Source organism: Parus major, chromosome 2, assembly GCF_001522545.3.
Source record: "Parus major isolate Abel chromosome 2, Parus_major1.1, whole genome shotgun sequence".
NCBI classification, from domain to species: domain Eukaryota; kingdom Metazoa; phylum Chordata; class Aves; order Passeriformes; family Paridae; genus Parus; species Parus major.
The window spans coordinates 145518062-145543523 of NC_031769.1; the positions used below are offsets into that span (position 1 = coordinate 145518062).

The 25462-nt window shown below is 42.3% G+C and overlaps 1 protein-coding gene across 3 annotated transcripts in view; it reads right to left on the bottom strand.

The window, feature by feature from the left end:
- The window catches only part of FAM135B (family with sequence similarity 135 member B), a 194965-nt gene extending 170620 nt beyond the window's left edge, over nt 1–24345 (bottom strand). For 2 of the 3 annotated variants that reach the window (XM_015619862.1, XM_015619857.1), the window contains exon 1: nt 24177–24345. The gene's annotated coding sequence lies outside the window, so the exon portion shown is untranslated. Of the gene's footprint in view, nt 1–10086; nt 10216–24176 lie in introns of those variants that run through there. The other variant, XM_033512463.1, reaches the window with a different exon arrangement.
- Between the last annotated feature and the right edge of the window lie 1117 nt (nt 24346–25462).

The following is a 25462-nucleotide window of genomic DNA, read 5'->3' on the forward strand; positions in this document are numbered from 1 at the left end:
CTCCATCTGTGGATACTGTTCTTGCAGCAGCTATTGACTGCACACAGCAGTAAACTTGAGAAATGCTGATTTTAGTCAAGGCAATAAGCACATTGTTCTGGCATGAGAAGGTCTCTGTCCCCAGACTATACCAGCTACTAGGAAGAAAATTACTCCATCCCAGAAAAAACAAAGACAGAGACTAACTTGTATGGTGATTTTTATTTTTTTTTTTTCCATTTAAGCAGCAGAAGATTATTTTAAGTAAGCAGTTTTGTTTTTTTTTATTACTTCAAGAAGCCACTTTGCACAAAATGACTGACTGCAGTCATTAGCTATGTACAGAGGTCATAGAATGGTTTGGGTTTGGAATGGACCTTAAAAAACATCCAGTTCTGAATCCCCTGCCATAGTCAGGGTTGCCTTCCACTGGACCAGGTTGCTCAGAACTTCATCCAACCTGTCCTTGAGTATTCCCAGGGCTGGGGCATCCACAGCTCCTCTGGGCAACCTGTGTCACTGCCTCTCCACCCTCACAGTGAATAATTTCTTCTTAATATCTAATCAAAAGCTCCTTTATTTTGGTTTGAAGCCATTACCCCTTGGCCTATCACTACATGCTCTTGTTCCTCTCCATGGAGTTCAGCAACTTTTTATGGGGAAATGGTTTCTCGGCTTCTGTGCTTGGAGATCAGCTTCAATAGCTTAAAATACCCAGAACTAGCAGAAACTCTTTAAAATTTAATGTTCATCAGAGTATACTCATATTTCAAATCAGGACGAATTTTTGCTTCTAAGTAGGCGCTGAAATTATTGCTTTGTCTCATGTTCACTGATATCATTAAAGTCTCTCTGGCAACCAATTTGCCACAAAGTTCTGCCACCTCATTCTGATCGATCTATGGAGGACAGTGACCTGCAGCAAGGAGTGACATGAGAAGGGATCAGCTTGGTTTACCACAGTAGTTAGCTATTTGCACCACCAGCAGAGGAAGAGCAGCATTGCTGTAGCTCAGACACTGTAAAAATGTGTGAGGAAATTGTTTACTGTTGTCTGCTAGAAATCATGAAGAAATCAGCCTGATCTTTACCTTGAACCAGAGAGCTCTACTGATATGGTGTCTTGCTAGAAAAGGCATTAAACAAAAGCACCCTTCCACTAATGAAAAAATACCAAATTAAAGGCAGTATGACTTGTCTTCTATGTTCTCTTTCAGTACCATGTGCAAAATCTGGTCTCAGTGGTTGTGTACAAGGGATTATATAGTGAACCTGTTTGAAACACCTATAAAAACAAAATCTGCTTTTCCAGGCAAAACTTGCTACTGATGTCAAGGTGGATGCACAGCAGCTCAAATCCATTTGCAATCAAACCTGATTTTGAAAGTATAACAACCAGGGTAGAGAAAGTACATGTTAATAGTGCAAACTCATGCCTAAATCCATACAAACAAAGCTTCAGGGGATTAGACTCTTCTACCCACATAATCTTCCAAATCACTCTGCTTTGTTTTGTGGTAAGTCTTCATGCTGCCTGTCAAACCTGGAGCTGGCCCACTGTATTTATTGTTCCCAAAACATGTTTCCTCACATTTCTAGCAAAATTAAACAAATTTAAGCAACATCTTTGTTTGCTTTTAAAAATACATATACAGATCTACTACTTTATTTGATTTTGTGATAGTAGTCCAAAGATCTGCAGCCCCTTCCCAATCACACAAATGAATCATTGAGCTGAAAAACAGCATTTGGCATTATGGTTTAACAGTCACTTCTGGTATTACAAGCATGGCAAGCACAGCCACAGAGATGGAAAGCCAAGACTCTCCAAGGCTCAATATAACAGTAGGGAGCTTGCTGCATAAAAAGAAACTTCCAGCTTGCATGCAGTTAGGTAGGCAAATAATAGAACTGGTTTGCTTACCACAAGCCTCTTTTATGTTGGGAGAAAGCCACTAACAACTAGGAAAATTAAATTAAATTAATCAATCCTTTGTCCAAAGATATTTGGCCACAAAAAAATGAAGAAACACTAAGAAATGGAAAGAAAAAAAAAAATCATTATTCCTCATTTTTTGGTCAGCTGTCACGATAAAATGGACTACCCTGAGCAGAGTGAGACAAGCTAGTGTCTCAAAATAACATAACTCAAACTGACACCACAGTGCCTTTGGAGATATAGGGAGGAAAGACCCAAATTCTGCAGGAAAACAGCAGCATGGAGAAGTCATTCCTTATGCTGGAAATGTCCAGATAAAACAGAAGAAAAGAGGTTATGAATGTTTCCCACAGCATTATAAAGACATTTGAAGTATAGAAAACAATCAGTGGGTTAGTTTGGGTTTTTTTCTCCGTCATATACTACTGGAGGTATCCTGTGTTTCTTTTTCAGATTTGCTCTGGAAGTTTCTTGTCTCAGTGCACTACAAAGGCAGGAGACTGTTTTAAAGCTACATATGTTCATGTTCGTGTTATAGTTCCAAGACAGAATTATCATCATCAACTTCACTTGATAAAGGTTGCTATCAGTTCTTAACCAGTCTAATTAAGGCTGCTTTTTCCTGAGTGGAAAGATCACAGTAAAAAAATAAACTTCTAGCACCTACGCCTCATTTCCCAATTTTTTGTATAGTTTTGAGAAGCACACAATGCTGTGTAGCACTTCATGTACTTGGAAAACTTGAAGATGTACCAGGAAAAATATTGGCTGAAGCACAATAAAAGATAATAAACTCCTCTACATCTACCTGGGTATGGCTATCACAATAAAAAAAAAAATCTATGTGGGTTTGTGGATTCAAGGTGACACTTTTACAAAATATAACCATGTACTGTGTCCATCTCTTTTCCTCTGAAACCCTTACCAGCCCATCTATAGGCATGCAAAAACCTGCAGATGAAAGAATAAACAGAACCAAGACAGTGAATCAGTGATTCCTCTTCCCCATTTGACACCAATTGTAGTAATGAGACCTTCCTTGGAAAATCAACAAGATACATAATTTGTTTGCTATCCAGAATCTCTTATATTCCTCATTTCAAGCAACATCAATCACTTGCATCCCACGTTATTTCCACTCAAGCATGGCATCCTTCTTACTGCTATCACAGAGCATTAGTTCTGTGAGAAATGTCAAATCATATAAGCAAAGGGGAACAGAATACTGTTTACAACACTGTATGGAATCCCATAATGTTTAATAATTTCCTGCCTAAATTTTATATATATATATATATATATATATATATATATATATAGATAGATAGATAGATAGATAGAATGATGCTTTACTAGCTCAGTTAAGGCATCAGTTCACACTCTTACAAAAGGCTCATGTAACTCCCTAGTGAACCAGTCAGATGCTGGAAAATAGCTTCCAGATCACAACAGCACAAGCCAAGCAACACAGCGCCCTTTATAAAAGCTGACTATTAAAGGATATAAGAGAAGAAAGGGAAGGGAAGAAAGGGAAAGATGTAATATGGAACTTTAGGGGACTGCACACCATTTATCTATCACCATCTCCTGGCCAGCTTGCTAGCTGATGACAGGAGCTACAGATGGAAAAGGTGGGAGGGAGTTAAATGGAAAGCTGTCCAGCTTTTCAGACTGTCAACAGCTCTTCTCTGTTATTTTTTTTTTGTGAAGTTTTTTTTTTTCAATTCCCCTGGGGAGAATTGTTCATCGCTTTAATTACTCTCAATTACTAAGAAAGAACACTGAAACAGAAAACAAAGACACAGCAGTTCTCCTCTGCTCCTGAATTTTGTAAGGATCATGTCTCACCCGACTCCCACCAGCTTCACAGGGACCCTCAGAGAACAGTTGCAACAGGTCAGCACAATTTAGGAGCAGCTTCTTTCAGGGTTTGGCTGTCTGAAGCTCAATTATGAGCCAGAGGGACTCATCTTTTAATGAGATCCAAACTGAAGCATCCAAACCTGTTACACTGAGCTTGACCAGTGATGTTTTGTCTAGTGATCTTTTCTCACAGGTTGAAACTCAACAATTCCCTCAGAACAGCCTGTACAAATGAAGAAAACTCACTAGAGCTAGTTTTAATATGACATTGTTTTTCTTCCATAGCCTTTCCCTTCCTATCTTCAAAAGTCATCTCTGTAGAAAGTGAACTGAAGAGAGTAATAAGGTTTGACAGAGATCTGAAGCCTAAATAACATCTCACCCAGGCATAGTCTCCTGAGCCTTTTGTGATAAATAAATGGCATACTGTAAAACACAAATGAGCATCACTGTGGCTGTGATTTCATTGTCCCAATGGAGAACCTGTGCCTGGCACAGGGCCAGCCATGTAATTCAATACTGAGACAGAGCACACAAATGGACCTCGGAAGGAGGATCAATTTTAATGTAATCCCATCTTCTAATCAAAAGAGATTGAGGGATTAACATTCACTAGGAAATGTCTGCTCAAAGTTGTCATAGCTCATTGATAAAGATAGCTTTGTTTTAATTAAGATACAAAATGCCAATTCCAGGTCTAATTTTAGATGCAAATAATCAGTTATTGATGATGTGTCTGGCTGAATTGTTTTAACCTCTCTAGGATATTTTTTTAACTAGATCAGATAGTGTGGATTGTTTTTTCTTACTGCAAGGAGACCACATTCTCATACTGTCATCTTCCTGGCATGAGTTGCCCACAGTTTCTTGTTTTCCCAATATTCATTGCTAGCCTCACACTAAACCTGACTCAAGACTGTCCATCCACCCCTGTCTCTCCACCTGCAAGGCTGTATCCCATTTTGTCTACTCTAGGCCATGCTGAAAGCAGCAAGTCGATCTGCACGCCTCAAAAGGCCAGATGACATCTCAAAAACTCAAGTAAGATTTGCCAAAAATAATTATCTCCTGCATTAAACACCATGCCTGGTCTAGTCTGGGTGAGTTTTCCAAAACAAGCATCACTGACTTGCTTGTATCAGCAATAATGTGACCAACAGGACCAAAGCAGTGACCATCCCCCTGTACTGGGCACTGGTGAGGCCACACCTTGAATCCTGCATTCAGTGTCAGACCCCTCGAGGGTCAAGAATTTTCTAGAACTGTCAAGAAGGACATTGAGGTGCTGGAGCATGTCCAGAGAAGGGAACGGAGCTGGGGAAGGGTCTGGAGCACAAGTCTGGTGAGGAGCAGCTGAGGGTGCTTCGTCTGGGACAGGACACTCAGGAGTCTTATCAGTCAGGATATTATCCTCCTTCAACCAAGTCTGCACAGTTTTTCTGCAAATCAGATACAACAAACTCTGGGCTCTGCAGGATCATGGTGGTAAATGAGAAATCTCTGCCATAATTTCACCAAATCTTTGGCATAAACCCAGAATTGAATTTTGTATCTGGAGCCTCTGTAACAGGCCACAGATGCAGACAGTTGTGTAGAGTCACTGAAATCACAGACTGGCTTGAGCTGAAAGGGACTGTGAAGACCATCCAATTTCTACCCCCCTGCCATGGGCAGGGACACCTTCCACTAGGTCAGGTTGCTCAGAATGCCATCCAACCTGGCCCTGAACCCTTTCAGGGATGGGGTGTGCACAGTTTCTCTGGCAAACTTGGCTCACCACCCTCACAGTGAAGAATTTCTTCCTAACATGTAATCTCACCTCTCTTAGTTTAAAACTGTTACTCCTAGTAACAGATAGTCCTGTCACTATCTGGCCATGTTCCATCATATTGATCTTAAACACTGAAGCTTGAATGTGTTTTCTGATTTGACTCAAATCACAGCACATTCTTTTCCCTAATGTTGGTGTTCAAGGAGCTATATACAAGCACTGAGACCAAGAAGCAGAGACTAAATCCTACACGTCATCTCATAGCCTGACCAATCCTCTGCAAATCTCCCACTTCCTTCATTCAGACAGAATGGTTACAAGGTTTAACTTAAAAGCACAGGCTTTACCTCTTTAATGAGAACTCTGTTGCCTCCATCTTACTGCTGTGAGCTGTCAGTCCTAACTCCCCCCAAATCATATCCCAGGCCTGTGGATAGCTCTTTATTCCTACCTTGCCAGCAAAGTACAGGGCCTCTTCCCCTCCCACCCACTCATTTGCAGTCAGCTGGTGCAACTGTGACTCATCCCATTCTAGTACAGACTTCAGAAACCTGTTCAAGGCATTTAAAAGCTCATCTCACAGTAGCTGTAGCCTTCATAATTAGTTGTGACCATTTAGAGAGGAACAATTTTAAATATTGCCATTTCCTCTCACTTCTTTCCCTGGCTTAGAAGAGGATGGGGTCCTTCCAGAAGACAGCTGGCAGCAGAGATCAGAGCATGTTCCTGCCTGGCAAAACTGGTCCCCACATCAGTACAGAATCAATCACAAAATCACAGAATGGGTCAGGTTGGAAACAACCACAGTGGGTCATCTGTCAAACCTCCCTGCTCAATCAGGGTCACCCCAGAGCACAGGCACAGGATTGTGTTCAGGCTGTGCTGGAATATCTCCAGTGAGGGAGACCCCACACCTTCTCTGGGCAATCTGTTCAGTGCTCTGTCACTGCACAGGGAAGAAATTATTCCTCATGTCCAGGAACTTCCTGGGCATCAGTTCCTGCCTGTTCCTCTTGTCCCATTGCTGGGCACACCAAGCAGAGCCTGGTCCCTGCTCTGAGCCCTCCCTGCAGACACTGACAGACAGGGATGAGGTCCCATCTCAGTCATATCTTCTCAAGGCTGAACAGCCCCAGCTCCTTCAGCTTTTCCTTATAAGAGATGCTCCAGTCCCTTCACTATCTCCACTGGACCTGCTTCAGGAGCTCCATGTGTTTCTTGTCCTGAGGAGCCCAGAATTGAACACAGCACTCCAGATGCCCCTCACTAAGGCTGAGTAAAGGGACAGGATCACCTCCCTCAACCTGTTGGCAACCAATGACCCTCCTAAAGCACCCCAGGATCTCACTGGCTTTTTTGGCCACAAGGACACTGCTGGCTCCAGAGGGTCTGGATGATTAGAGCTCTACAGGACAGGAGAGAAGGATGGGAAAAAGCCACCTTTCTATGGAAAGATTATGAGATTTTTGAGAAACACAGATTGGTTACAGGTTGGAAGGTAGGGAACAAAGGTATGGAGAGGGAAGGCAGTGAATGAAAAGAAGAACATGGAAAATCTAGCTTATTTTTCCAGAAAATACAGCAATCTCAAGCACACCTAAGATGAAGGGGCAACAGATTTCAGTAAAGATATGATGTTTATTTCTGCAGCACTTCAGACCTGTCCAGCACCCAGAGCTGAACATGCTTACAGAGAGAGAAATCAATCAACAGAGGGAAGGAGCTGAGCCTCTTTGACACAGAAAAGCCCAAGGGTAGGCCCAGCTCAAGAACATCCTTCCCAAACTGAATGAGAGGGGAGGAGATTTAATTTTGGAAGGGAAGAACTACCCTACAAAACCAGAGACAAGTTATCACAGCTTTTTGTTCTTGTCTAATGGGAAGAAGGGCAAAAGAAAAGGCAAATCCCTGGGAGCAGGACGTGGCAGTCAGCATTGTGGCTTGCTGGGGTTGACTGAGTTGTGACAGAAACGTGTCAGGTTCCCATGCAGGGACAGCAGAGACAAGGACAGAGGAGAAGAGTGCAAGATAGCAGGAAACAAAGGTCAGCACATGCCCATGGAATTGGAGATGGGCAGGACAAACCTGCTGAAGCACCACTGAAGTCAGGATGTGTTCCAGTCAGGAATTATGCCTAGGCACATTAACACAAAAGATAAGGGAACACAATTTCAGAGAAGTGGCTATGAAACAATTTCCCTGGTTTCTGCAGCAATCTGTTTATGGGAGCTGGGGATAGGAATGGGCCCAAGCAGTACCAGAAGTCCATTGTATTGAGAGGTATTTTACACAACTCTGCCTCCATTTACATGACCTAGGGGAGGCCATGGAAGAGGCTGACAAAGAGGGGAAATAGGAAGGACAAGCTGTGAAAGAGTATTTCTAAGCTGAAAGAAAAGAAGAAAAGAAAATGCCCATTGGAACTTTGCTACCTTTAGCCTTCCTGTTCTAAACCTGTCATCATGAACACTGGGGCTTTTAACAATTACCTTTTACAAACACAGCTACACGATGATGGAAAATATTAAATCCTATTATGGCACAGTGGGGGTTTTTCTTGAGAGAGACACTGAATGTTTTAATCTACTCTGGCAATGCAGATGGGTCTCCTTTGAGCCCTGAAGAAGAGATTGCTAACAATTTATTACAGAGCAATTTCACCATGCAAATAGAAGAGAAAAAAATGTTTCTAGTTTTGTTTTCCATTGTCACAAGTATCTTATTTTTCTGTGCATATAGTGAGCCCTGGCATTCTGCAGTACCTTTTTATTTCCTCCTCTCCATTTTTCACATAGAGTTCAACATCCTTATTTCTTACACACTGAATAAATGGAACTTTAATTTTTACAAAAAAACAAAAAAAAAAACAATAAAAACCTGAAAAAAAACAAAACCAAAGCCGAAAAAAAAATCTAAGGAAGTTAATTAACAGGTTGTGTTGAGTATTTCTTTTTTTTTCCCCTAATCCTTTTTTTCCCCAATGCAGCACCAAACCCAGACTTTCTGAATGCTTTTAGCGAGGAAAGCACTATGACATTTAAAAAGCAAATGCAGAATATGTGTTTCATGTACCAAAGCCTAGTGTTATGTGCACTATGACCTAAGAATTTCAGTACTGATAGAAACAAACATAAAAAAAAATAAAACCCTAGAAACATCTCTACATATGGTAGGGGGCTATGACCCAAGAAATAGATGCTGGACTTCACTTTTCACTTCAGAATACTGGAGACAAATACCACGTTGCTGTACCAATGAGAGAGGCTTCAATGAAAAGGTGAAAAACATCCTGCAATTACAAATTAAGCAAACTGCATCTATGGGACAAGTGGGCAAGATACAGACTGGATGAGTGGTCTGCAAGATGGGCAGGAAATTGGCAAAAGGCAGCACTCAGAGAGTGGTGATCAGAATGTGTCCAGCTCTGGTCCCCACACTTCAAGAGAGACACAGAAAAATGGGAGCAGCTCCAAAGGAGTGCCATGACCTGACCTCTGAGGAATTACAGAAGGAGATCTCTTCCCTGGAGAAGAGAAGCCTCAGGGGGAATCTCAGCACATTATTCCAGTAACTATTCCTGGGTAACTACAAAGAGGACAGTGTTTCTCCATGAGGAACCACATGGAGAAGGAAAGGCAAAAAGGTTACAATTTACACCAGAAAAAGGTTTCATCCCTGTATAAGAGGAAGTTTTTACAATGAGAATAATCATTCCCTGGAACAGTCCTGCATGCTCATGGTAGAGCCTCCATCTCTGGATGTTTTTCAGATGTGACTGGGCAGGTTGCTACATGACCCCCTCTTGGCTCCCCTTCCCACAACAGCCTGGGCTGAATGAGCTTTGGACATCTCTTCCAAACTGGGCTATTCTTTGACAATGAAAAGTTAAAAAATGTGTTTCCCAGAAGATATGTTTTATTATCATTTCTCTCAGATAGTACATGATGCAAAAACGAACCAGGTGGGAATCGTTTCATTTTCTCAGCCCCTGTGATCTCAGCCTCTGTTTAAAACCTGATTTTAAACTCATTCTCTAACCACTAATGGAACATTTTTCCCTTGCTTCCCCATTTTTTTTTTTTAAATTTTCCTCTGATATTTTTTTCCTAGTTTTGGGGGCATTTGTTTTGGTTTAGTTTTTTGCAAGCTACGCTGTTCAAAAGTGTTGTTTTTCGTTTTTTAATCTACATTCAAAATAATGCCTTTGACTTTCACAGAATGATATCTTTCTCCTGTATTTAGGAAAATAAAAGCGACAAATGTAAATTGTTTCACTTTGTGTTATCCTAGGGATTGTGCAGTTAATTCTGCAGAACACAACTGCACCCAGCTTGCCACATGGACTACCTTGTTGATACCAAAACCAGGAGTGAAAACCTTACTCATCCAATAGGAAATTTTTCCATTAACTTCACCGAAACACAGAACAAAAATACCTCACCCTTCAGCTAAGCATTTCCTTAATTCTCAGCTAAAATAACATATTCATTTTAGTCAAATCCAAAGCACAGAAACCAGAATGAATTCTGATCACCTGCTTCTGGAGCCTCCTGCTTGTGTGATATGGACCCTTGGGAGACAGTGACCAAATTAAAATGCAGCACTTGAGGAGAGGCCACGCTTCTGGTGAGACATTGCAATGTTTTGAAGAACACACCCCTGGGACCTGTAGCAAGAAATTTTCAGGCTGTGAGTGGGTGGGTGTTTGTGTTCAGACTCCAAGTGAAAGCCCCATATTTCCCACTAAACTTTTTGACATAAATAAAAATATTTTGATGGATCAGAAACACTGCGTCGCAGTGAATCAACACGTTTCATTTCAGATTTTTTTTTTTATGTAAATAGTTTATTTCTCTAAAACAATCGCATTTTAACATTTAAAAAAAAAGGGTTTCAAAACAAACAAACCCTGAACTTTCCAACTGCATCCCTCAATTTCCAGATTTTGTCCTAAACAAATTCTAGATCAATACTTTCCACAGGTTCAAGTTAATTGAAGATAAAACATTTTTAATTGCCAAATATTTCACTATAGGGAAATCAAAAAAAGGATGATTAATTTTTCCATTCAAAAATAATCTTCATCCCAGTTCTTGTACACCAAATATTCTATTTATTCACAGCAGATTTCATTTCCTAAGGTACCCATAAACATATAAAGGTTTTCTGAAGGCTTTCTTTCCTCTCAAGTAGTCAGAATTTATTTTTAAGCTAGCAAGGGCTATGAATCATTTAAGTTAATTATTTCCATTGTACATTACTTTGTATTCATCAACAGAGAATTTCATCTTCTTTCAGGCAGCTTTGTTAAGGTGCCACAAGTCTCACCTAGGCATAATAATTCTGCATTTCCTACCCTCTTTATTACTTTGTTGATCATTAAATCAATGATCTGAAAAAAAAAAAAAGGATGTATTCAACACTGATTTGAGGCTTACAACAGATGTGCTGAGACTTGACAAATATCCATAAACAAAACAAGATAAATATTGCCATTAAAATTAAAAAGGAGGAGTTTTGTCTTCTACCTCAGCAATTCCAGTGCTACAGACTGAAGCAACAAGATATTTAAACAAATAGTTTAGGTTCCTGGTGATACCCCACCCTCCTGACCTGCAGATCCTGAGCTGCCCTGTCTAGTGGAAAGTGTCCCAGCCTGTGACAGGGCAGCTAGAATGAGATGATCTTTGAGATCAAACTGCTCTGGGGTTCTGTGGTTGATCCTACCACAACAACCACAGAAAGCAAGGGAGCAGTCACTGGGTAGTGCACTGCACAGAGGTGGAGAGAGAAGAAAACAACCATTTAAGCTGTCTCCTTAACATATTGTCAGCAATGTCTAAGAGGACACAGGAGTGAAAATTTCTGGAACAAGTTTCCAGAACATATCACCCACTACAGAGAGGAACAACTGGATGATGAGCAGCACTGGCACAGTTGTGCAGCAGAGCTGTCTAGTCACAGGCTGGAGAAAGGTCCCAAATTTCACTGGCAGCTACAGCCCCTCATGTCAGCATCTGCTGCAGCAGAGCACCTCAGCACCCCTCTGCAGCACCAGCCACAGTCAGGGAGGGCAGCACAGGCTGGGCTGGCTCAGCACATTCCCCGGGGGGCTGGAGACAGAGGCACAGTGGCCATGCCTTACACATACCATCCAGGCCTGTGTCTGCACTGGGGAGGCAGCCATGGGCCAGGGGCTCAGTTTACTCCCTTGATTCTTGATTATTTTTCTCAATTCTGCCCACTTCAGGCTTTAGGTATTCACCTGGCACCTGCTGCTGCTCTCCTTGACTTCAGCAAGAGTCAGAAAGATTTGCAGTGCATGCAGCAGGATAAATCTGCAAACACACACGTTGGAACTTCAGGCTCTAGAGTAACAAAAGGAAAATTCTGGGAAAGTTCTCATAGAGACAGTGATAGCTAAGCCTCATAGAAGCACAGAATCATGGAATGTCCTGAGTTGAAAGAGACCCACAGGGATAATTGAGTCCAACTCCTGGCCCCAAACAGGACGTCCCAAGAATCCCACCATGTGCCGAAAAGTCCAAGTACTTTTTGAAGTCTGTCAGGATGGTGCTATGATCACTTCCCTGGGGAGCCTGTTCCAGTGCCCAGCCACCCCCCGGGTGAAAACCTTTTTCCTAATATCCAAACTAAATCTCCCCTGACAGCTTCATGATGTTCTCTTGAGCTTAATTGCTGGTCACCACAGAGCAGAGATCAGTGCCTGCCCCTCATCTTCCTCTTATGAAGAAGGTGTGGTCTACGATGGGGTCTCTCCCCTCAGCCTCCTCTTCTTCAGCCTGAACAAGCTAAGTGACCTCAGCTACTTCTTGTGTGGCTTCCCCTCCAGGCCCTTCATCATCTCCATGTCCTTCCTTGGGACAATTCCCAATAGCTCTATACCCTCACATCCCCAGCCTCTCTTATTGCCACTCTAATAGCAGGTGTAGGAATTAGACCTTCAGGCGTGATTCTTTCCACAAATTTGTTGATTTATGAAGTACCAGACACACTTCATCCTTTTGGAAATCAGCTTCCAACTCCTCTTCTTTCCCCATACAGAATAAGCTATTAAGGTACAAATAAGAACTGCTGGTGAATAATGGAAATTTCCTCCATTAAATGTGTCTTTAGTTTTTTATCTCTTAATGTGCACCCATAACCTCTGCAAACACCAGAAGCATGCCTATTTCTTTAAGAGGATTTGTGTGTTCCCTTAAATGCACCCACACAAAGTGCTAAATTACTCTTCCAAACAAAGGGTACTGCATCTCTGAACCACTGCAGAGGTGTGCATGAGCAGTCTCTGAACCAGCTCTCTCAGGGGCAAGGAACAGATGCTGCTGTGCTTGGGCTAAAGCACCCTTCCCAACAGCTGTGCATCCCAGTGAAGTCCTGCTGCAGCTGGGCACCAGGCTGAGCAAGCTGTAGTGCCTCTGCTATCCAAGCTGGCTCATGGATCTTTGCACCTTTCAAGTTTAAATGCTGTTTCTGAACAGGCTACATTTTTGCCAAATATGCCATTTTTTCCCTGATTATATCTTAGAACCAAAATCCTTTAGTATGCATCATGTGAAGCAATGCTGGGATTGCCTCACCATTTTTCCCCTATGCTAGTCCAGAAAAGCAGCCTGGAGTCCAGAGTGGGGCATCACACAGAGGAACGTGAAGGCAGATCACAGGAAATGTGGTTTTGCCATGCAAAATGTCAGAACAGACTGGAAACCTGAAAAGCAAAGGCAGAAGGAATGTGTGTGATTGATTGAAAACAAAAGATCACTATGCCATAAAGTGTGAAGGGTGTTTGGAAAAGAGGGATAAGGCTCAGGATGTCTGTCCCCTGTTCCATATTTTGACAATAAATAAGTTTATGTTCTGTGAAAGGACACACATCTACAGTGTAAATGGTTGTTGCTCAACTATTTGCCCAGGCTCCTGTTCAGACAGTGGAGACAAAGCTTGAGAATGATTTTTCTATCCCAAAACATGCATTTTAAAAGAGTCATCTGGGTAATGCCTTAGAAATATCTGTTTCTCTGCCCTGCCAACAAAAAGAAAGCTGGTGGCTACTTTGAATTAAGCTGATTCTACTAAAGTAAACTAAAATAAATTCCACTCATGATCAAGATCTCAGAAAAAATACAGTCCTAGGCCTGAACATTATCACAGAAAAATTATCAGTGTCATTTCAACAGGGGGATCCTTGTGTGCAAAGGTGAGGGGGGATGAGCAAACTTCATTGCAGTTCAAAGTACTCGAGTGGTCCCCAAAATTAAGGGGCCTGGGGAAGGGCACAGCATTTATCCTCTGATGGTCTGGCTGCACAAACTAAAGTCTCACAGGATGAGCTAGAGACAATATCCCTCTAATTTCGTGCAGCCATCAGGGTAAATATTCTCACCCAATGCAAGCCTGCATTCCACAGTGGGAGCAAATGGAGGAGCATCACCCCCAGACAGTTTAACTCCAAAGGTGGGATGAAGGCAGAAAAGAGGACTTCTGATGAGAACATTATACCCATCACAAATTCACCATGGTTGCATAACCATCTTTGATTATGAGATGAACTGGAATGGACAGTGCTTATAACCAAGATACACTTCAGCACCCACATGGTATAGCTGGTAGCATATACAGATTTTAAATCACATATCTGTCTTAAGACTAAGAAGTACTGTTCCTTCTAGACAGAATACAGGGATTCTGTTGCCAACCATAACATATAAAAGAACCTATAAAATTACAGTCACACACTAAGGCATATGTCTCACATTTAACTTAATGTTTATCTTGTCAGGAAATTCAGCTAGACCATGCCAACATTTTGTTTCATTCATGCTGTCTTCAAAATCATCTGTTGTTGAGGGAGGAAAGGGAAGGAGAGAGAAAAGAAAATGCAACAGAATGATACACACACATATATATATGAAAGGGACTAAGTTCAAAATAATCTCATAAATAAGGCTCAAACCCAAAAGTATCACACAAAGGACTCCAGTGACAGCATCCACCTTTACTTTGTATGGATTGAAGTTGCCATCCTCAACTTCAGCTGGAAAATAAACAATGATTCTAAAATTCTAAGTTCTAAGATGTGCCCTTCAGACATCTACATGAAGTGGACATCTTGATTTCTGATCAGCCTTATTCTGCTGAAAGGTTTTGTGTGTTTTGGTGCTAAGGAAGTCACCTTCACACACTACAGACCTGGTATCAGGCACTCTTGAAGAACACGCCCATAAGAAAAATCAATTGGAATACAAAAAAAGCAAAAGAGTGAAATGGCAGTTACTTCTTTCAAAATTATCTAAAATACCTTTATTTCCTTCATATTAGGAAAAAAATTCCTTACTTAAAACACAGCTTACACAAGTAAATAATTCATCATCATGCATTATTTAGAGATATGTGGACTTAATATGTTTACAAGTCCCAAGCTGTTTTACAAAAGAGGAAACATTTATATAATTGGCCCTCAAAGTCTTTTTAAAATGTTTCTGTGATGCGAGGGTTCTGATTATCAGTGGCACTGGTCCTGGAAGAAAAGCTTTTATAAACAGAACGATTGGTGGGAAGATGAGACCAGAGGGAAATGACTAAGTAAGGTGATCTTTTCTTAGTAATTGGTGATTATTGCTGCTGAACAAGATGATTCTTCCAAACACCATCCTGTAAGCCTTGAGTTATCTCAGGCATGGTAAAAGGTCTCCAAACCAGACATAATTAAGTCACTGACCTGAGGCATTATCTCCCAGAACACTCATCTACCATGTACAGGCACAGGACAAGCCAGACCCACTTCACCACAAACATCAGCACTTTCCCCCCGGCAGTGAGTATTCCACAAGTCCCCAGAGGAAGCCATTTATGCTGAGGAATAAACCTGCCTTTGGCAGGCCAAGAAAGCTTTGGATATGTTCATTTTCACCTCTGTCATGCTCTGCACACCACTCTGCCTTCAGAGCTGTAGACAGTTTCCCCTGGATATATCTCCACGGTCAGAAGTCCTCATGGAAATGCTCTTTGCACATGCTGCCAGACCTCCTGTCTCTCTCTCAAAACTCTCTCTGAAAGCTCCTGATGACCCCAGTTCCTGACAATTCAAAAAATTTTAGAGGCCATTGACTTTCTGTAATAGATGTATAAAAAGCTGGACTAGATAAAACCCTAAGAAAGCTGGTCTGACCCCACAGGTGACCCTGATTTTAGCAGGTGATTGGAATAGATGTCCCTTCCAACCAGAATTATCCTATGAAACTATCCTGTGACCAAAAATAGCTTTTTGCTATTCACTTCATCAGAGAGTAAGTACAATAGCAGTCCCAGGAAGAAGCTCAGACTGGCTAAGAAAGGCAAGGAAGCTTGTCATTCCTGGTGCTCCCTCTATTAAGGTAACCTCTGCTCAGAGAAGTCCACACCAGAAACACCTATCCCAAGAGAAAAAACCCCTGTGCTTTGCCTGCTCTGTCTCCAGCTAAACCCTCAAACTCCAAAGAGTCTCAGAGGAGACACAAAGGAGATTGAGGTCCTAGGATCTCCTGGAAAAGCAGAGGTGCATTGTGGAAAGGGCTTACCTCTGTGCTGGATTTTATAAAACCAGTTCTGTTAGCTGACATTTCTTCATGCAATATCCTGACACGTTCTGCTCTGAGGGAAGCACCTGTGCTTGTGCACCTGGCTTTGGGAGGTGAAGCAAGCAGGAGTGCTGATGCAGCCCCTGCATTCCTCCCACCTGCAGGTGTGGTGACCAAAGTAGCTACAACATATCCTTGTCCATTCCTATCCCAGCCACAGGTCTCTCAGTATTCAAACAAGTGAAGAAGTCCCACCACAGCTGGGCTTTATTACACATAATGCAGGATTTTCTAATTAGAGCATTCAGGCCTTGCTTCTTTTCTTCACTGTCTCAGCACTTTGTGCTTGTATCCTTTATCTAGAGACAATGTCTCATCACTTGTGCCCAACAAAGTCGATTAACTCCCTCTTTTCACCCAGCACTTTTCCTCATCTCGGCAGTGCTGGGTTAGAGGTTGGACTTGATGATCTTAAAGGTCTTTTCCAACTTAAATTGTTCTGTGATTCATCTACAAGGCATTACTCACCTTTGATCTACCATCTGACAATGCAGCAGATATCCATGTTGAGCTGCTGATTCTGGCATTAGATGTGTCCTAATTTCATCTAACTAACCTATTTCAGGGTACCCTATCCCCACTACATCTGGGCCACTTTTAGCTTATTGTCATGGAGATTTTGAAGCTCACAGCAGAAAAACATGTACATGCTAAACTGAATTTCACCCGTGAAGAGCCCAAGTGGAGAGGCTGGGTAAACCCCAGGAGGTGGTAGGAAAAAAGTAGATAAATCTCTTTGACAACATTGTGCAGCAATAAGTCCAAGGCTCATAATTCAGCAGAGATCTTGACATCTGCAGTTTTTCCCCAAGCAGGAGCAGGGAGCAGTGGAACAGAGTAGCCATGGTTACACCTCGGTCGCTGCTGCCGGTCACTCCCGTGTCGTTGGGCGATTCCGTGATCACAAAGTCCCACCCTGGGACAAACTGGCTTATCAAGTCATCTGATGCAGCCCTTTTCAACCTATGTAGTCTGTGTATGACTCTGGATAATGATTAACTATCCAATGATATTAATTAACTTGCTCTGAGGGGCCTTGCACACCTAAGGTAGCATCAGGCAGTCACACAAAGGAATCACCACAGAGCACTGCAGATCCAGCAGAAACAAAGGGAGGCCATTCCCCCCGGTGCCAGTGTCCAGAGTGTGTTCAGCATGTGCTCCTGTAGGCAAGAGGGTTATGCTGGGCTGTATTTTTAGTTCAACTAGCAGCGACTATTTCTGCATGCCGATGTCTGATGCTGAGCTATCCCACCTTCTGTTTCTCCATCAGTGTATTTTTATTAGCTGCACTAAACTCATGAGCTCCTCAGCACAGCAAGTTTAATAAAGCACTAATGTCACCCACTACCAACGCAAGGCACCTAAAGAAAACAAGGCCTAATTTACAGTGCTACTAAAAATTAGCAAGAATCTGATGATCAGTCCTCACTATTTTTTTTTTTTCAGTTTTTTTTTTCTTTTTTTTTCCAACGATCTTTCTTCCCTCTTCAGACAAAAGAATTGATGCAATCCAAAAGAATTGAAGCAATCCAAATGAATTGATGCAATCCAAAATCTATTCCTCCCTTCCCCACCATAAAAGAAAGAACACATCTAAGGGCTTTTCACGTAACCTTCTAGAATTATTATTCCTCTCCATTTCATCCATTCATCCATATGGACTTCTTGCAAAAATAAGTAGCCTTGCTGAAATAATGTCTCTCTGCCTTGTCCCTCTTCTGCCTCACAATGTCCCTGGCTTTGCTGCCTGGTTCCCCAAGCAAAGACAAGGAATGTTCAGGTGATTGTGATATCCCAGACTAAAACATCAGCTTGACTTTGATCCATCCATGGCAGCCAACAAAAGCTTTTTGACCGAGAGGGTTCAGGCTTCCATGTCTTTCTCAAACAACAATCTCTTCACAGCCTTGTGCATTATCTTTCCTTCTGAAAAGACTTTTGTGCACGGGGATGACTCCTGCTGCTCCTGAGGTCAGTGGCAAACATCCCACAGCCTCCAGTGGTGCAAGGCTGGGTGGCTGTGGAGCAAAGCACTCTAGAACATCACACAATGAGACTTTATTTCCTCTAACATCTACCGTGGCAAACTGTACCTTCACACAGCTCAGCCTAAACAGCTGCAAAAGGAGAGGGAAACAGAGGGAAAACAATGAGGCACAAACAGAAAAGAGAAATTTTCAGCTGAGATTTTAAACCAAGACAAGCAGGTAAACAAAATAAATAGCGCTGTGTGACTGCAGGGTGTAGAACAGGTTTATTATGCAGGGCAGCGTACTCTGTAAGCGCCTGTAAGAGATACTCACAGCAGCAGACACTGCTCAGTTCTAATGAAATCCATCTGCCTCGTCCCACAGAGCTCCTCACGTCCTGTGACGTGGGATAGTTGGGCCCTAATAGTGCAGAAGAGCTGTGCAGATGTGAGGCAGTACCTGCAGCACCCAGGTGCTCAATCACACAGAGGGGGAGCAACTGCTACAGGTACTGGCTGACTGCCAGCTCAAAACCTGTAGCCCAGAGTCCTCTGCAGGAACCAAAATACCAGTAAGAACCCATATATTTTTTATAGAGCACACAAATCTGGAAAAGTGGTATACAAAGAGATGCAATCTCCCAAAAGTGGATGTTGCCCCATTCTGCCCCATCACCTCTGAAACAAATGGGAGACTTTTTTATGCAAATAAAATCATTGGTTTCATGCAGACACCTCAAAGCTAACACTTACAAGCCAAGGGCCTATTTAGCAAGAATATGAGGTTACATCATCTATAGGCATCATCTCCCTGCATTGAGGTCAAGTCAAAGGCACTGAGCAGAACAAGAGGCTATGAGTGGAAAGGAGGACATAATTTAACAGAGATAGAAGTTTCATACTGAAACGCCTCTCGTCTAGGATTCAGTGAATGGAAATTCTGGTCCTTTTGCTCTGTTCTTTAAGAAATTATTCTCATACAACAGGATTGCTTTTCCTACTACAACAATGGTTTTGGCAGTATGGGTTGACAAACTGACCAAGATACAAGCTACATTTCACTCAAGCCACGTCCTCCAAATAATACTTGCATTCTTTAGGGCCATAAAAAGGTAATGGGACTGTGCTTGCCAGCCTCAGAAATAAATTCAATGTTAGCAATGAGAGAAACCAGAATTACACATTAGAAGATGGTGCAGAGTCGGATTCCTTCCCAGTTGTGCAGATCTGCACAGCAATACAGTGAAATAAAACAGGGAGACTTTTTTCCCCAAAAAGCTGGACCAAGAAAGAGCCTGGTCCTCCCCAGGCTGCTAAATGTTGGCAGCAGGGTCTTAATAGCACAAGTGGTCCCTACCAAGCCAAGTTATAATAAGAAAGTCCCACTTTCTGTCATTCTGCTGCATCCTGTGAATCCTCAAAAGCCAGTGACCAGAGTTTGAAATTTCCATGCAAATAAGACAAACATCAATTTACTGTCACACCACTGCTATGCATTTTCAGCACAAGTCTGTTGTTTAACACCTGCAGTTTCACCTCTAAATTTCAATAGAGTGCACCATGACAACACCACATAGCTAAGAACAAATAAAAAGGAATTGTGATGAATATAACTACTAGGTATACATGTTACATTTCTGTATCTGTAGCTACATGTATATCTGTATCTACTAGATACAGTACTACAAAATCAAGAATTTGGTGGGTATATATACCAGGAAAAGGTCAAAGTACTGCTTATGTTGTCTTACTCCCATGATACTAAGGATGAGAAAACACAACAGGTAGGAAGAGCATATCACAATATTGCATTTACCTGCAGTGCCTCATGTTCAGTAAAAGAAGTAAACTTTGTGAGTCCCTCTGTGACCACTGAAAATGATCTTAGTACTGAAACATACCCAGGTTAGAGATGTGGGGGCTACAGAAACAAAGAATCCACACCAAGGCATGTCTGAACCTGAGAGAGAGGCAGAAATGCCATGAGATTTCTGGCAGATTTGTAGGAGGACCAGAGAGAATGCCAGAGGTATTCTCTTTCAATACGGGACAGCATGTGGATGTCAGCAGCATCTGAGTGTACAAAATAAAGAAATTCTTCCTTTTACACTTTGTTTGGATGCTCCATCTGCAGCAGTGGAACAGGGAAGAAATAAAACTGCTGAATAACAGAGTCCTTAACATTGCAGGCACTAATAATAGGATTAGAGAATAAAATCATATCCTCTTGGATTTGGAACATTTGGAGGAAGCCAGCTTCTGACTCACTCTCCCAACAAGTTGATATCAGGCATGTCACTGTGTGACCTTCTGAAGGAGGATCAGCCCAGCAGCCACAGCTGCCCAGGTGGTTCCAGCCCATTCCCTCCTGGAGCAGTGTTAGCAGAGGTCATGCTACATCCCAGGCCCTGAGGTTCTTGCAGCATGTCAGGCACTGCCAGCACACAGGGGAGGGAACTGGGTACAGGGGAGGTCAGAAGGAATACACCCAAAATGAGACACCTGCACTATTTGTGCTCGTGGGCACACTTCTGTCAGAGCTGTGCTGGGGAGAAGCACAGACACCCAGATTATCCCACCAGGAGGGGAAGAAGGTTTCAATCCATGAGCAAGGAAGGAGATGAATCCCAGGAGTTACAGAGCAAAGAGACCCCAAGCTTACACCACCTGTGCCAGTAGAGCAGGAAGGAATTATAACCTTCCCAAGCACTGTTGGGGTATCTGCTGAGTGGACACAAAGGTTCCCATTGCATCACCATGGGCATCATTTACATTAACAGCACCTGACAAGACCAGTCTGACTTTGCAAGATGAAAACTGGAAAATAAAAAAGGTTATTTCTGTATCAAGTATGGATTGGGTGCATAATTTTAAGGGAACCAAATACACAGAGCAGTGTCCAGTTTCCAGTGTAAAGATCCCATCACCCCCCTCCTCACTGGGAAGCTTTTCTATGGTTAAGTGTCTGTCTCATTAAACAGCAAATCTAGCCAATCACAACAGAGTGTAAAGGAAAAAAACCATAATATTGCAAGATGGAAAATAACAGTGTGGTTATTGAATAGAATAATAAACAGCAGTGTACACATAGGCTCAAAATAAAATGAATAGCATTGTTAAACTAAAGGCAAGGTACAACATCCTTCTTCAAACCATCTTTTGCTTCAGCTTACTAGAGAGCAGGATCTGGAAAAATTTTCCTAATTCAAATAAAAAAGAATAAACAACAACAACAATACAATCCAAAAAATTAACAACAACAAAAAACACCCAAACCCTGACTGCAGCATTTCCAAAATTCTAGGCTCAACCTGTTGGCAAATGCTGACTTTAGAACAGCAACTACTGTATAAGTCTACTTTTGTTCTGAGCTCTGAGAGCCACAGTGGGTGACTAATAAAAATTAGGAGCAAGATTTTAAAAGATGCTTAGTTATATCATGAGATATTTTTTTTTTTCCATTAGAATGGTGCTAGTGAACAATAAATGAGCAATGAGGGAGCAGCTCTTAACAGCCGTGCACAAAACAGAAGAAACACTGTGCTCCCAACCATTACTAAACTAATAAAATATAATAGAAAAAGCCATAAGGCAAAATAATAAAAAAAAAAATCTCCCCTAAGCTTTCCAGATAAGCAATGGAAAGAGCTGCAGGACTGGGGGACACTGTATTGAATATCTGAGGTGGGGAACATCCTTGCTGCTTCCACTGATATCAGCCTCTGTTCCCTGACTGTCCATGAGCAGCCCTCCATAGAGGATTTCTACGGCCAAGCAGTGCTCATGAAAACATCAAGCTTCCCTGCCTTACCCAGAGTCATTTCTAACAGAAGTTTTCAGCCCTGTAGCAATCAAAAGTCCACGTACAAATTCTGGCTTCTCTGTAATCACCTGCCCACTGCTAGCAGCAAAGTAGGATTGTGCAGGAATACTTGCAGAGTGTTAATGTGTAATTCCCAGAGCCCTTTGACCTTCAATCATCTGCTTGTGCTGATGAGAGGGTCACTGCTCTGCACCTCACTGAGCTGCCCCTGGATTATGCATTGTACATCTCTGCAACACATGTAAACAGGATTGTGGCTCTCTTACTGGTGTCTCATGTCACACAAATGATCAGGTTTCTGCTCTTTTTACAGGCATTTTGACAGACACTTTTATTCCCTCTCTGTTATTGAAAAGAACTCTCAAGATTTAAATATTCTCTGAATTTGAAGCAAATAGCAAATCTCATGCAGAAATACACCATGAAATGTGCCCAGACTCTTACAGACTGTAGCTCTACAGTGCTTTAGTTTAATTAATCCAAGTATCCAAAACCATCCTCTTCAGTTAAACTTGGTGTCTGTGAGCCCTGTCATTACCATGGACCAAAGAGCCCCTTGAAAAGAAGACCTGTTGTGATGAGGTGAAGTTCCTCAATAAATTATTTTTCAAATGGAAGCACTGATTCCAAATTGCTGCCTGTATTTTCTCTTTCTATCCTTTACCTTATCAATTTCCCTTGGGATGGAATATAATTCCCAGGTAATTCTTACAGCACTTCTGCATAAGAACTGGACACGAGGTCCTGCCTACCCAAATTTCTTGTTCTGTAGCTTGCAGGAGGAGAATGTTTGTAAACATAGAGAAAAGGTGGGCACAATTCTGCTCTCTGCTCTGTACCCAGAAACTTAAATTATATTCCAGCTCCTGCTGATTTTAGGAAGATCTACAGCTGTAGCAAAATGCAGGATTGGGACCAAAAACCACTCTGATTTTCAAATCAGGTTGAATATAACAGACGGGTGCCTCGTAACCTATGTGCAAGGATATACATTATATATAAATAGATATAAACATGAGATTATGAGTAATTGTGTTGGGTCATACTCAGACCTACCCCATGTTTGAATTAGGAAGCATTTCCAGCTACACAGACAAGGATGATTTAGGGAGGACAAGGCACACCAGAGAAGAAGAAACAGGGATTTAGAGGAGACAGAGACAGCAGAGACAGCATCAAATCTCTTTCTCCTTACTGCTGACAATAACAAACAAACAAGGAAATAAAAATAGTTCTGTGGAAGTGGAAAGATCTCTCTGCAGTCATTACACAGCAAACACTCATAGCTTAAACACTTGGCTTAAACTTCCTTCCTCTTGTCCCCCCCTTTGTGCTCCTCAGACATACGCACTCATCCACATCTATTTGCCTGCACAAGGACACTCCAGAGCTTTGTATCTCTTCTGTTTATAAAATTACAAGGACTGTCCTCATGCCTCATGGATCAGAACTATTCTTCCTACCTTTTGAAATGTACCCACTCCAAGATTTCTCACAACAGAGGAAGTGAGCATCTTTTACTGTGTGGCCATCAGACACACATCTTTAATAAATTTTTATTTTTTTTTTTATTTCTTAGGAGGTGTAAAGGCTTAAGAGCAATATTTTTGCAATTCTATACATACAAATATTCTCAGGCATGACTGCACTGATATTGTAATATTTTAGTCTGGTTTTAAAGCACTTAAGGTGAATCTGAGAGTTGTGGACTACAGTGAGGTTTCTAGTCTTGTCTATTCATATACCCCTCTGCTTCACAGCTCTCTGCTGAAGATGATGAGATTTATTTGTAGAGTGGGTAGAGACAGAAGTGCGTTGTCGCATAATTTTTTTTCTTTACGGGTTATTAATTACCACATCAACCTTTGCTCCGCTGCTGCTGTCCACTTTTATTTCAGAAGCGCAGCCGTTCCCCACTCTGATCACATTGGGCCCCCCGCCATCCCATTTTCTAGCAACCTTTTAGAACATTTTTTATTATTCCTTATGTATCTGGGTGGGGGGGAGAGAGAGGGACGGTACGGCAGAGATGGGGAACACGAGCTGGAAAACACGCTTGTCTGGAATTGTCATCACACTGCTGTTGGAAGGAGCAAGCCGGAAAACTCGCAGCCAACACTCGCACGCAAACACACACCAGGCACACAGCACATCGATCCCGGGGAGTTTGTGAGCAGCCCCACAGCTCTTACCTGGCTTGTCTGGGATCCCTCTGCAGTGCAGCCGTCTCAGCTCCCTCTGCCCTATTCCCCCCGGGAGCAGTGGGGCCGGGGCTGTGACCGGCTGCCGGTGCGGGTAGGGGTTGGCAGCAGCTGGCTGCAGCCTCGGCTGCCGGGCTCTGGCTCCTGCCAGGGCTGCTGCTGCTGCTGCTGCTGCTCCTGATGATGCCGAGGAGGAGGAGAGCCGAGTGAGGAGGAGGAGGATGCTGGCGGTGATGCTGTTGCCATGGTTACCCAACTCGGCGGCGGCACCGCTCAGAGCAACAGCTGCCCCAGCACCCAGATCTGCTGGAACCCATGGCTGCCGAGCAGCCCTCGATGTACAGGCACAGGGACATCCCCAGAGCCCCTCTCCATAGGCAAGTGACAGCCAGGAGGATGGAGGTCACTCCTTGGCACGGCTTTGGGGCTCTGGGAAAACAGATGGAGTGATGCATCCAAAATGTTTGCATTCTGCACTTGTCGGCAGAGTTCGCTGCCCTGCAAAGGTCAAACGCCAGCTTCCAGGAGGGAGAAGTTTCCTTTTTTAGGGGATTCTTGCATTTTTATAGAGAATTGAACAAAACAACAAAGTTGGGGAAGGGAATGACTTTCAAAGTTGCTGCTGTGATGCAGTTTTAAACCTTCTTTTTTTTTTTTCAAACTAAAGGAAAACCCTCTGCCTTTAAATTAGGACTTAAAAATTACTGTCATATCATGTAAAAGTTTCTTTGAATAGAGAAATTCCTCTAGAAGTGAGTTCCTTGTGTGACAGAGAACTGCCTCTAATCACCAAACAGTGAGAAAAAACATTTCAGAAAGGAACCCACTTACACAGCACAAGGCACTAATTCTTTCATGCATGAAGTAAACAATCTGAACTTTGCCTCTATCTAATGATCTGAAAATAAGAAAGGAAAAAGACCATTCACCATTCAGGTGGATGGACTGCCACATGATCAAAATACGGAGTATTAACTGTGAGAGACGTGAAATCAAGGCATTCAGGTGCCATTTATCTATCAAAGAGGCATGTTGTGAGGCTCTCATTTTGCACTGGAACATCACAAGACACAACCAGGTCACAACAATCAAATGTCACTTCCATCCCAAAATGTCAGTGCAAAGCTACGTAATGCTCATAAGCCATGACAGTTCTTTCAGGAGCTGGTACTGTTTGCAGGACATTGTGAAACCCAGTCTAAAAAATGCTGGGGAAATAAGAAAAAAAAAAAGAAAAAAGAAAAATCACTGGTGGAAACTTTCTAAAGGGATTTGCC